General features: G+C 56.4%; 1 long non-coding RNA gene across 2 annotated transcripts in view; it reads right to left on the bottom strand.

Moving 5' to 3' along the window:
- Positions 1 to 791, bottom strand: part of LOC130708756 (uncharacterized) — a 36404-nt gene extending 35613 nt beyond the window's left edge. For both annotated transcript variants that reach the window (XR_009009128.1, XR_009009127.1), the window contains exon 1: positions 363 to 791. This is a non-coding gene — a long non-coding RNA (uncharacterized LOC130708756). The remainder of the gene's footprint in view (positions 1 to 362) is intronic.
- Positions 792 to 10445: the final 9654 nt, after the last annotated feature.

Genomic DNA, 10445 nt, shown 5'->3' on the forward strand with positions numbered 1-10445 from the left:
GCAATTTCCCCTTCTCTCTGGCGTTTCTGAGGTTGACCTCATTGCAGGAAACTCTGGAGCAGGGGATGCTCTCCTCTAGAAGCCGGCCATCCAGTGGGTGGTCAGCCCAGGCCATGCTGGCCGCCCTTTGCTGCCCAGAGCCCAGCATTTCCTTGGGGTCTCTTGACTTGTCCCAGCAACCTGGCCTCACTAATCCCTGAGGAGCCCAAGTCCATGCTCCCCGCCGCTGACCTCGGGAGTTCAGGTGACCTGCTGACAGGCCTGACCCTCTTCCGGGTGCAGATGGGGTGGTGAGGGTCAGTTGGGGGTGTCATTGCTTCCTAGAGCAGCCGTAACAAACTACCACAAACTGGGGGCTTTACCCTCTCACGTTCAGAAGCTGGAAGTCCGAGATCAAGGAGTCGGCAGGGTTGGTTCCTTCTGCGGCCGCCAAGGAGAGTCCGTCCCAGGCCTCTCCCCTGCTTCCCGTGGCTGCAGGCAATCCGTGGTGTTCCTCGGCGGGTGGACGCCTCGCTCCAGCTCCGGCCATCCTCATATGGCTTCTCCTCTGTGCGTGTCTGTCTCTGTTTCTCTTCTTATAAAGACACCAGTCATTGGGTTGGACCCTCCCTAATCCAGCGTGACCTCATCTGAACTTTAATTACATCCGCCAAGACCCTATTTCCAAATAAGGTCACGTTCTGAGGTTCTGGGTGGACGTGAATTAAGGAGGATGGTATTCAACCCACTGTAAGGGGGAACTGCTTTCCCCCCCGTTCCGAGCTGCCTCTTTTGTTTCCAGCCCTTGGATCTGCTGGCAGCATCAGGACGAAGCCTCTGTCCCTCCCACCCCGCCCTGGCCCGCTCCACCCCAGCACACGCCCCTTGGTCTCCCCAGGAGCAGAGCAGGGGCCCCTCCACCCAATGGCTCCTTCTCACATCCCCGGGGCTCCAGGGCCTTTGCGGGGAGGATCTGGAACCATGGCTCTGGGTTCCAGGTCTCAGAGAATTCTCTGCTGGGTGGGTGTGTGAAGCAGGCTTGACTCTGAATCTCTCGCTGGGGAACTGTCTGCTCCCCAGACCCAGCCCTGCCCGCAGGTGGGCTCCCACTGTGGCCATGGGGGCGGGGGTGGGTGGCCCCGGCAGGCCTGTCTCTGGCCGCAGGTTTAAGCCACGTCCTCCAGGTGAGCAGCTGGGACAAACTGGCCGTGTGCCGCCCTGTTCCCACCTGTGAGCTGGGCCAGGAGTCCACGCGGTGAACTCCAGTCATCAGGGCCGCAGCAGCCCTCACACAGGAGGCGGGAAAGCTCTGGCCTGGCTGCGGGCGCCCCTCGCCTGAGACGGAGGCGATGAGGGGGGCCCCCGACGTGCCTCTGGGCAGCCATCCCCCCCAGAACTGCCTGCTTCTGACCCTGTCCCCCCAGAGCTGCTGTCCTCAGCCCTGTCCTGGCCGCCGTCTGGAATCGCGGGGTAAACCTGGTCACGGTGGAGGAGAAACGGTGCAGAGGGGCCCCTTGCCAAGCCCTCAGGCCCCCTCTGAACGTGGTGAGGACCTTGGACTCGGAGCTCAGGCACCCCCCCTGGCTGTCTTGCAGCCCTGACCTCTCCCCAGGCCTGGGTGTCACCCCGCAGCCACTTGCAACAGCTGCGACTTCCCAGAGCCCCGGCCGGCTTCAAGCAGATTCCTCATCTATGTTCCAATAACCGACCTGCTCTGTCCAGCCCCTCGGACAGGAGCCCGTTTCAGACCAGCGCTCACTGCACTCTGGCCTCTTCCCCACACAGACAGCAAAAGGAATCGTTCCTCAGTTTCGGGATTTAACAGACGCAGCCAGGTCCTGGGCTGGACACCTTCCAACGAGACCGGTGAGTGGCAAGAATGACAAGGGCTCTGTAAAGGGTCTTGTCACAAAAGCCAGGAAGAAAAAACACTTGGATCCAGAGAGGAATGTGGATGTGAATTAGCATTTTTAAAACAAAAGAACTGCAAAACGGCGGGGCCTAACAGCTTGACAGGAGTGGCAACCAAAGGCGATAGTGCAGCTCTCGTCCTCAACCTTGAGGCTTTTGAGCCACCACAGTCCCCTCCCCAGCACCACACTAAAAATCAATTTTAGACGAATTAAAGACAGATATGAAAGGGAAAGCTAAAAATGTTTTGGGAAATAATGTGGGAAAATATTTGCATGGTTTGAGGATAGCAAAGGCGTTCCTGGGAAAACCACAGCAGCACCAAAAAGCACCGTCCGTAAAGAAAACGATGGGTACACTTGTTGCTCTCAAAAGTGAGACTGATTTTCCACTCCCAGGAGGGGTGGGTTAGTTTTTTAGACTAACTGTTCTGCTGAAAACAGCTAGAAAATCTGGATAATAAGCAGAAGATCAATTCTTTGGAGGCCATGGAGAGAATTGCTAAGTCAGCAAGGAGCTGAGGAACCAGGATTCCAGAGAAAAGGGAAGTTCAGAAAGATGATCCCAACTTCAGCGCCTCTTGCGTCTGAGAACCCAAGCAGAGCTCCCAGCGCTGGTTCGGGACTCGAGGGACAAAAGCAACTATTCGTCCCCAAGAAGAGGTTCAGGGGGCAGAGAGGGGGCACGGCTCAGGATCTCTGCAGGACCGTCTAGAAGTCTGAGTGCCCTAAAGGAAACAGACTTGCCCTCTCAAACACAAAAGCCCACTTCAGCCCACAGTCCAAATGGGATTCGGATTATCTACCAGAAGTAAACCCAAATATCTGTCTAAGCAAAAGTAAGTCTTATCTGCACAAAGTTAAAACCATCCAGAACTTCAGTTAAACTCGGTAATTTTAAAAACACAGTGTCCAGCATTTAATTAAAAAATCACCAGGGATGTCAGAAGACAAGATCATTGGAACAGCAACCAACGGAAAAATACAAACATTACAAACAGAACCTCAGATGGCCTAGGTATTGGATTTGTCAGATAGAAAATTTTAAATAACTGATTGATGCGCTCAAGGAACTAGATGACACGATGCTGGAATGCGTTTCAAAAGAATCAAATGGAAAGTCTAGAACTGAAGTGTTCAATAACTGAAATTAAGAAATAAACAGACGGGTATAACAGCCAATTAGATGGCACAAAGATTATGGAGGTGTCCCCTCCGGGTTCATACAAGGACGGGCTGGTCCTGGAAGTGAGCGCCTTCCTGACCCCGTGCCCTCCCAGCCTCACCCTCGTCCTGACCTGATGCTCCCCTAGCAGATTGTGAGCCCAAGAACAAGGACTCTAACCTGGTCCTCCCCGTGTCCCCTCACCCAGTGCAGAGCCATGCACAAAATAAGCACTAAACAAATGTCTGCGGAATCAAAGCAATGAATCTCCTACATAGCCCAGAGCCTTGCACTTAGCAAGTGTCCGCTGAAGATGCACTAAATGAGATGAAGTGGTCTGAAAACGGGGGCCTTTTTCTGGACCCTTTCCTTAGCCTCTCGTCTTGCCTAAATCTCCTTACACTGTTCCGGCAGCACATCCCGCACGGGCCTGCGCCTCCTGGCTGGGGGGTGGGGCCCAGCTGTTAGTGGTGGCCCAGGGAAGGGCAGCCGGCTGCTGCGGTCAGGCTTCAGGAATGTCCAGCTGTCTCAGCTGGGCCCAGAACACAGAGGAGCTGCTGTCTGTCTGTTTTAGGCAGCTCCGGGCATGTCCCCGTCACATGGACCGTGCGCCCCCCTGCATCCCTCAGAAGGCCCTGAACTGGCTCACAATGGGCAGAGAGTTCCCCTGGGAGGACTCTCTCTACCTGTGGCCTCGGGTGGAGTACCCCTGCCATGCCGGGGCTGCGTCCTGGAGAGCCCTTCCTCTCTGCCTCCTTCCGGCATCCAGGATGGGGGTGGGACATGCACCCCAGTCTGCAGGGGGAGGGCAGGGATGGGCTCAGGGGCCCTTCAACCACCCTGAGCCAGAGACTGCGGCCCCCAGAGCGAGGGAAGGGAAGATCCTGTGTGTGGGAGTCACCGGAAAGTCTTGAGAGGAGCCGGGGAGAGCACGCTGTGGGGAGAGGGTTCGGGTGCCACAGGAACCGAGGCACAAAAGGAATTAGAAAGTGGACGCCATGGGGCCGCCGGGTCACCTTGGGAAGTGGAAAACCCCCTTTCTCTGGCTCAAGAAAGCCTTGTCGATGTGCAAAGACTCGATTACTTCCCCATAAGAGTTTTCATCTCCTCTGGGCTGGCTGGATCTTGGGGCCATGCCCATCGCCTCCCTGCTGCCGTGTCACCCAGCCCCGTCAGCCCCCAGCTTTGCAGAGTCCCCCTGCTTCCCAAAGCCCACCGTCCAGGTCCTCAACAGTAGGTCCTCATCCAAGAAGAGTGACAGAGTCCGACGCCTGGGGGTGGGCTGCCGGGGGCCGGTCTGCAGGCCCCTGTGGAGCGCTCGTGTCCTCACAGGGCTGTGGTCCCCTGACGTAAAAGAAGACCCTACAAAGTGCCCCTCACGTGAGTCCTTTCCGTGGGACAGACCGTCTCTGAGCCCTAGCGACCATTCTCCGTTCTCAGCTGTCACCGACACGGGGGTGCACTGTCAGAGCACCCGGTGGTGGTGGGACCCCCGTGGTGGGATCAGATGGGACCCTGGCCCTAGTCCCTACAGCCAGCTATTCACCAACGACATCTTTGTTTGGCAGATTTAGCGTTTGAATCAGTGTTCTTGTAGGAAATGAGGAGAGGGGTAGAGAGGTCTGCAGATTTATCCCAGAAATGCCACATTTAAGAATCTCTACAGGGCTTCCCTGGTGGCACGGTGGTTAAGAATCCGCCTGCCAATGCAGGAGACACGGGTTCGAGCCCTGGTCCGGGAAGATCCCACGTGCCGCGGAGCAACTAAGCCCGTGCGCCACAACTACCGAGACTGTGCTCTAGAGCCTGCGAGCCACAACTACTGAGCGCGTGCGCCACAACTACTGAAGCCTGCACACCCTAGAGCCCGTGCTCCGCAACAAGAGAAGGCACCGCAATGAGAAGCCCGTGCACTGCAACGAAGAGTAGCCCCTGCTCGCTGCAACTAGAGAAAAGCCTGCACGCAAATAAATAAATAAATTTATAAAAAAAAGAATCTCTCCAGCAGACAGACTCTCCTACGTGCTAAAGGAAGCACATCTGAAAAATGTTGATGACGGCATCGTCGGTAATTGAGAAAAAATGGAAACAGCCCAAATGCCCACTGATAAAGAACCATTAAACAGGAAATCCCCAAGGAATTGCTAAGCGAGAGAAGCAAGTTGTGGAACAGTGCTTAGAGGTGATTATGTTTATAAAAATTAAAGCCGAACACATAAATACACACACATGCATTCGGACAGGCGCAGACGTGCTGTGCAGGAGCTCTCCTGGAAGGACAGCCACGGGGCAAGGTGGCGACCTCCGGGGAGGACACTGAGATGGCAGGAGGGGCGGATGGAGGTGTCACCTTTGCAGGGACGCTCCTCTGTTTAGGTCTCCACCAGGAGGACTTGTGTGCCTTCTTATGGGAGAGTCGGAAGGGAAGGGGGTGCTGCGTGGGGAGAGCTCTCACCCAGCTGGGCCGGAAAGAGCTAGCCGGAGGTGCGTCCCCGTTCCTGACACCACGTGAAGGGGCGACAAGGACTCCACTGCTCCTTGTTGCTCTGAAATCCATTAAAAATGGGTGTCAGGAAAACAGCAGTGAAGAGACTTCCCCAACGCTGCAGTAACTTGCTGCATTTGGGGTCTGCAACCCTGTTACCTCACACACCCAGGGGATGACAAACAGCTGTTCTGCGGCCTGGCCAGCACCAGGGAGGAAAGATGGGCCAGCGCCGGCCCAGACCCCTGCCCACAGCAAGTGAGGGTGAGAAGCCAGATGCCACGTGCCACCCGGGATGCCACGTGCTCCCAAGGTCCCCAAATTCAGCGGAGCCTCTGCTCTGCAGGGGGGCTGGGAGTGAGGGGTCGTTCTGGTGTTAAGTCTGGCGGCCTTGGAAGATGACACGCCCTCGGCTTAGGGGCACGGCGAGCCGGGCGTCAGAGCAGCTGGGCCAAATCGCAGCCGCGCCCTCTCGGTATGAGACTGTGTGCGATCACTCTGTGAACAAGAGTGAGTTTAGGTCCTCAGGCCTCGGTTTCCACACCGGCACGGTGGGGAGGCTGTGTAGCTCGCGGGTTCTCCGACCGGCCACGAGAGCAAGACTTCCCATCAAAGACGGGCCCGGGCTCGTTTAGCTCCTCTGCGTCCAGAGACGAGTTGAAATGTTAGCAGAATGGAGTTTTAAACAAGACAGACGTCTCCACAAAAAAAGGAGCAGAGGCACCTTCTTGGACACGAGATCTCATCAGGTTCATCGGCGTCTGAGTGCTGATGGGGCGACGGCAGCGGGGACCCCACCGCACAGAGCAGGATGCGGCCAGAGCGAACTGTCCACGTGCAGGGGACCGGGCAGCTCAGGCACAGAGACCTCGCCCAGGGAGCAAGAAGCAGGGGCGAGGCGCTGGGAGCACGGGGACTGACCCACAGCCCAGCCACGGAGCGGAGACCGCCCCCACAGCCCCGAAGACCCATCCTTCACAGTCCTTCAACATCGCCGTCAAGGGTGGGGAAGTAGAGGCCCTTTCAGACCACCCGCTCGCCTTCCTAAAAAGTTACATCCGAACATGCAGCCCAACAAGGGGAAACGAGGAAAGAAAATGGCATGGGATCCAAGGGGCCCTGGATGACAGCCCTCAGCTGGAGGGCACGTCAGCTCCGACACCCCACAGGTGGGCCAGGATACGGGGGCGCTGACGAAACACTTGACTGCAGGGAGAGTTTGAAACACTGTCATAACAGGGTCAAGCAAACAGTGCTAAACAGAAGAAAAAGCAAAACAGATTTGAAACTCCAGAAAAGACCGGAAAGCTTTGCATTCCTTGGTTCTTCGGTGGCTAATATTGACCAAATTCCCAAAACGTGAGCATTTCATTTATTTTCAAATTTAGGATAATCTTATCTATAACATAAAAGGACTGGATTTTGGTTACAGAACAGGATGTAAACGTTTCATGCCTTATGATGCAAAAGTCGATTACAGAGGACAAAGCAAATTAGGAAATGGAGGGAGAGGTCAGGGAAAAGTATCTCTGAGGACAGAAAAGCCATGTCAGCTGATTCACGCTGATAAATGAAGGCGTTAGAAATAAAAACAAGTGTGCGGAGGACTGTTGTGTATTCATTGATGCAAAGGTAAAAAGAGGGAAAGAACTGACACTGTTTCACTGGGAGAAGGGGAAAGGGGGCAGCGAGGCCGAGTGGGCTCATTCTCTCCCACAGTGACTGGTCATGGCGGGGAATGGGGGACAAGGCGTCAAAGTGGCCATCACAGCCTGGGCTCCAGGGAGGGGGCAGACTCGCCAGGGTGTTTCTGTGCAGCCGGCTTATGGGGACTGACTGTCCTCAAGGACCACCTCTAGAGGGAACTGGGGAAGTAGGATGGACCTAGGGGGAGCTGAAATAGGATGTCCTTGTCACGCCAGCCTCGGCCAATCCCCGGGGAGCTCTGACCCTTGACCACCCTCCAGAGGATTCCCAAACTGAGGCTCGTGTCTGGACCACTGCATGGACTTGTCATTGGATGGGCGCTTCCCCAGGGAGGGGCCTAAACCTGGGGGAGGCGGCTCCTTTGGGCAAAGGAGATTCCCAGGGAGGGACCTGGCTCCCTTTTCTCACCGGGCCAGGCCCTCAGTCTGGGGGTGAGGGGCATGCGCTACATCATCGCTACAGCCCACCCCCCATCGCTCAGACCTGCGCAGTCTGCCCTGTGGGAGAAGCTCCTACAGGCCCTGGCCAGTCTCTTCCTGGGACACTGCCAACAGGAAGGGTAGCAGGACAAAGGACGGCTGCACGCACCACGCCCGCTTCCCACCTCCCTGGGGTACGCCCCTACGGACAGGTGCCCCACCTGGAGGGATGCCCCGGGCCCTCGTCCCGAGGGGTCTGCACCCCTGCTCACCACAAGGCCCACCCCTGCCTCCCCCAAAGTACCCGGAGACACCCAGGGTGTCATTCTTTCTGCCCCACCTCCTGCTGACCACCAATCCCCTGCTGATTGGGTGACTCTCTCCCTGGCCTATTGGTCTCTCGGCTTAAGAAGCCTGAAATGACCGGGTGGCAGCAGGAGAGTCCTGCTGGGTCCCCTGTGGAAGCGAAACCCCTCTGGGAACCGGCCCAGGTAGACCCACAAAGCATAGAGCAAGAAGCGCCAGTGCATCGAAGCGAGTGACTGGGGAGGAAAGGCGGGCCCTGCGGGTCCGTGTTCTATGCGCTGGGGACACAGTGTCGCAAAGCGCTGCTGATTAGCGGGCGCTCTGTGTGCGGGGCGGAGCGGCCATCCTCGGGGGGCGGGGGCACCAGGCAACGCGCAGGGGCTGTCAGTAGAGGGGAACCACGGGAAGGCCTGTTCTGTGGTCCTGCGACAGCGCAGCGGTGCTGGGCTGACACCGGAGGGGCCTCTGGCGCTGTAACCGTGCCGGGAAGTGGGGCCGTGCCCGGCGCTGCTCTGCGGGGGGGCGGGCCCGGAATGACCTTCTGTCGACAAGCCTCCTCCAGGCTCGTGACAGTGTCAGCGCGACGCCTCTTGTCCCTGGTTATAAAGGGACTCGTGGGGTGTCTCCCGGCAGCAGGGCCTCCTCTTCGTCCGGTTCGACCTTCTAGATGCTATCTCCATAAGACAAGCTGCTCAAAGTAAGCAGTTTAAAGGAAGATGATTCCTTTCTTCCGTTTAATACTTTCTTGCTGTTTCTAGAGCATCTTCTCCCGTCCTCAGGACAGCACTGACGTTTACTCTGGGTGTGTTAGTCTCCCAGGGCTACCGTGACAAGTGCCCGCAAGGTGCGTGGCTGGCCACAGAAGCAGTGTATTCTGTCACAGCCTAGAGCTCTCCCCCCGGAAGCAGGGCCACGTGGTCTGGGGCCCCCACAGGAGCACCCGGGCTGCCCAGCGCCTCCCCAGGGTCACTCTTCATGGCCTCCTCACGTCATGAATCCGCTCAATGGGGTTCCTGGCTCCCTCGCAATCCCTGGTCTTTCTTGGAAAATCTGAGCCTCTATTCATGAAATGTCATGTATTTGCTAATTAGTTTTCCGGTTCTGTAGTGATGACAAGGAGACAGGACAGGCCCTCTGGCCGTGGCCACGGGACCCAGGAGCCAGATTCCGAGGCTCGGCCCAGCTCTGGCGCCTGAGATACCAGTTTGCCGGAGCAGCTGTTTGGGGCAGGGTTGGTACCTGGGGACATCGGCCCGCCCTGGGGATGTGGGAGAATCCAGGCACAGCTAAGCCAAGCTCCCTGAGCTTCCGCAGCTTGTCCTGCAAGGCCCAGTAGAGCGCTTGCAGCTTCTGGATTTCCTCTGTTGCTCTGATCACCCAACGCCCCTTTACGTACAGAACAGAAGGCCAGGGGTGAGTTCAGAGAGAAAACCCGTGGTCTGCCTGACTTTCCAATCTTTACTAACTCTTTCCTCTGGACTCAACTTGGTGGCAGGTCTGCCAGACAGGGGCTGGGGGGCAGTGGGGTCCATCTCAAGATCAGGGGACGCAGGGGAGGAACAGTGAGGGGCCGGGCGGCGGGAACGGGCGGATCCCCAGGAACATCACCTCGCCCGTCGTCACAGCAACCCTGGGAGGTTGCAACATCACCATCCACAGGTCACGGGGGAGGGTGAACGTCCTGCCCAGAGTAACAGGTGAACATCCACACAGCAGGGGGAGGAAACTTCCAGAAACTCTCAGCAAGAATAGGTCACTCGACAAGAACAAAGATCAGCCTGGCATCAAACGTCTCATCAGTACCCAGATTCCTGAAGACAATAGAAGAACACCGGCCACAGGCCGAGGGAAAGTCATTCTGAACCTGGAATTCTATACCCGGTCCACCTACAGACGAGTCACACGTGGCATCGACAGTCCATTCTTGAAGGTCAGCTGTTTCACATGAAAATGCTACCTGGGAAACCATGTTCCATTGTTTTAAAAAGAGACAGGGCTTCCCTGGTGGCGCAGTGGTTGAGAATCTGCCTGCCAATGCAGGGGACACGGGTTCGAGCCCTGGTCTGGGAAGATCCCACATGCCGCAGAGTAACTAGGCCCGTGAGCCACAACTACTGAGCCTGCGCGTCTGGAGCCCGTGCTCCGCAACAAGAGAGGCCACGACAGTGAGAGGCCCGCGCACCGCGATGAAGAGTGGCCCCCGCTCGCCGCAACTAGAGGAAGCCCTCGCACAGAAACGAAGACCCAACACAGCCACAAATAAATAAATAAATAAATAAAATTTAAAAAAAAATTTTAAAAGAGACAATTATATGTATTACATATCAACCCTAAATTCACACTCATTCCCTAAAATGAAATAAAATATGAAAGAACCCCTATATAGTGACAAGGTCTGTTTGATTAGAAAATGTTAAAATCACATCCTTATGGGAAACAGTCAGCCTGGCTGTGATGTGTGGTTGCCAAGAAAA

This window comes from Balaenoptera acutorostrata, chromosome 8 (genome assembly GCF_949987535.1).
Source record: "Balaenoptera acutorostrata chromosome 8, mBalAcu1.1, whole genome shotgun sequence".
NCBI lineage: Eukaryota > Metazoa > Chordata > Mammalia > Artiodactyla > Balaenopteridae > Balaenoptera > Balaenoptera acutorostrata.